A 3091-nucleotide genomic window follows, 5' to 3' on the forward strand; every position below is an offset into this window, starting at 1 on the left:
CAATTTATAGACAGCAAAAAATCCTCATAAAACCCATTTATACAACTGCAATGCACTGAATTGTGTCAACAAATTGAATAAGCAAAAATATAGATCCTACCCTAGAACCTCCATTAAGTAAGGCAGCCCCCCCACTGACACTTTGATTTTAGCCTAGGAAAAACCATGTCTGACTTCTCACCTACAGAATTAGGAGATAATTAATTTGTATTGTTTAAGCCACTAAATTTGTCACAATTTATTCTACCAACAATATAAAACTAATATAGATATAAATGTCTTTATGCATCTACCTACATAATTTTACCACTTCATTTTTCTTTAAAAATATACATAGACGCCGGGCTCGGTGGCTCAGCCTGTAATCCCGCGCCTTTGGGAGGCTGAGGTGAGTGGATTGCCTGAGCCCGCGGGTTCGAGACCCACATGGGCAGCGAGACCTCACCTCTACTATAAATCAAAAAATTAGCCGGGCGAGGTAGTGCATGCCTGTAATTCCAGCTACTCGGAAGGCTGAGGCGGAAGGATCGCCGGACCCTGGCAGGTAGAGGCTGCGGTGGCAGGCAGCGGCCACTGCACTCCAGTCTGGGCAACAGAGTGAGACTCCAACTCAAAAAAAAAAAGTTTTCTTTATTCTTTGTGTTTGTTTTTTTATGTATTCTTTGTGTGACAAGTATTATAAATCTATTACAGTACAGTGCTATATAGCTGATTGTGTTTGTTGGGTCCCTAGGCTAACTTTCTTTTGTTTCTTTTTCTTTTTTGATTTATTGTAGAGATGAGGTCTCGCCAAGTTTCTCAGGCTGATCTCAATCCCATGGGTTCAGGCAATCCTCTCACCTTGTCCTCCCAAAGTGCCAGGACTATAGGCATAAGCCACCATGCCCAGCCAACTGGGCTAACTTTCTTAGAACATGCTCTCAGAACAGAACTCGTTCACATGTAGGGGACTTACTGTATGGAGTTTTTCCCATTTAACTTGCCATGTGATTTCTATACCCAGGTGGCATCCAGAGTGCTGCAGGTCCGTCCCGTAGCTGTTATGATATTGGCCACTAACCACTCAGCTGCCCCCTTCCTGGGATAGTTGCCCTCAGCTAATAGGAGTGCCTTACCCAGGAGGCTGGCAACCTCTCCCACCTCCCCTCAGCTGTGGTCCAGAGCCAATGACTGACCGTTAAGAGCCAGCTCCTCCAACTTAAGGCGGGACAGTTCTGTGGGGACAGCTTGCCTTCCAAAGCTACCCTGTGAATCAGATCCAGGCTAAACTTTACCAGAAACCACGTCGTTTCTCTGCTCCCTTCTCCCCTTCTCAATCTTTCTTTCCTCAACCCCCCATAGGCTTTTTCTGAGAGTCTTCCCTGTATTAGCTGGGTGTATCCTCATCGCTGCCTCAAGTACTCCATCTGGGGAACCTGACCTCAGATGTGTTCCAAGGCCACGGAGCTCGAAGAATAGTGTGCCTGGTAATTGTACTAGGTCTACCTAACTCCAAACCCCGTGCTGTGAACCACCACTTCCTCAAGGTTGAGGCAATCTCCCATGTCCAGTGTTCTTCCCAATCTAATATGCCTTCCATCTACCCCAGCCGTCTTGGCCTGGAGGATGGTCTGCCACTGGGCCAGAATGGAGCATGTGCTTTTGCTGCAACGATATCCAGGCCTGTGCCCACTGGTGCCAGGGGTCTGTCTGCCCGTTGTCTGTTCCCTAGAAACTTACACACAGTTACTCCCTTGAGTCCACATCTCGGCCTCCTTTTCCTTCCCTGGAAACATCTTTTTTTTTTTTTTGAGTTGGAGTCTCACTCTGTCGCCCAGACTGGAGTGCAGTGGCCACTCCCGGCCACCGCAACCTCGACCTGCTGGGCTCCGGTGATCCTTCCGCCTCAGCCTTCCGAGTATCCAGAATTACAGGCATGCGCTACCATGCCCGGCTGATTTTTTGATTTATTGTAGAGATGAGGTCTCGCTGCCCAGGCGGGTCTCGAACCCGCGGGCTCAGGCAATCCCCTCACCTCAGCCTCCAAAGTCGCGGGCTGAGCCACCCAGCCCGGCTGGGCCAACATCTTGATGGGAGCTCTCCCCTCCCTGTTTCCTGAAGTGAGTCTGCCTCTCCAGTTAAATCATGAAATCATGTTGCTATTCTCCAATCATATTTATTTGGGATAGACCCTTTCTCCACGTCCTAGGAATGTGCCCTGGCATGGACTAAGGTACAGAAACTGGGATGACAGCTTGACACTTGAATGCCTTTTAGGTAAATAGTATCGTTTTTTGGGGACCACAGCTGCAGGTCTATTTATAACTTATGCCACCACACACTTGCCCCTGAGGGGGAAAAGGAGTGATGGCAGGGAAGGGCTGCTCAGGCATCCACGAGAACCATGAGGACGTAGATTCGCCAGAGACTGAAAAATAATTGGGCCAACGCTGGGTGAGAAGAGTTTCCTCCAGCCCATGCTGTTTCAGCTGCTCTAACACATGGTGAGAGAGTTAGCAGGCGAGTCCGCGGGTCTTGGATCTCATTGTCTCTTTGTCAGGATACCAGCTTGTATTTTGGTTTTGTGGTTTGTTCTTTGACCTTCACAGGCAGGTCTCTCTGGGGATTTCTTAGTCAGGTAGCTGGCGCTACCCAGGGGACACTAAGTGACTTCTGTTTTCCCATTTGGAAGTAACGACCTGACCGTTACACAGTGTTTTCTCTCCTTTCCTCAAGAAACAAACAGACCAATGAATACAAGACGGTTGTTCTTGTTAGTAGACTCTATGTTCTTCAGCGAGGCAATGGATTCTATGACGCAAAAGTGGTTACTCTTTCTTCAGGATTGCCACGTTTTCTCTGTAACTGGGTGAATTACGACTGTAGATAATTCAGTCACGTTTTTAGGTATCCCACCGTTAGGTGGAATTATTAGCCATTTCTACAGAGTGTCAACAACTGCAGATAGAAATGTGCCTTTGAAGGCAGCCGGATCCAACTGGGAATTGAGAAATTAATAGGAATTTAGACTAGTGGGCGTGCTTGCAATGAACCACTTATGCGTTCAGAAACCGTGTTCCTCTAGTCATCTGAATGAACAATCTTGCTAATA

This window comes from Carlito syrichta, unplaced genomic scaffold (genome assembly GCF_000164805.1).
Source record: "Carlito syrichta isolate Samal-C Ts95f unplaced genomic scaffold, Tarsius_syrichta-2.0.1 Scaffold309276, whole genome shotgun sequence".
NCBI classification, from domain to species: Eukaryota; Metazoa; Chordata; class Mammalia; order Primates; family Tarsiidae; genus Carlito; species Carlito syrichta.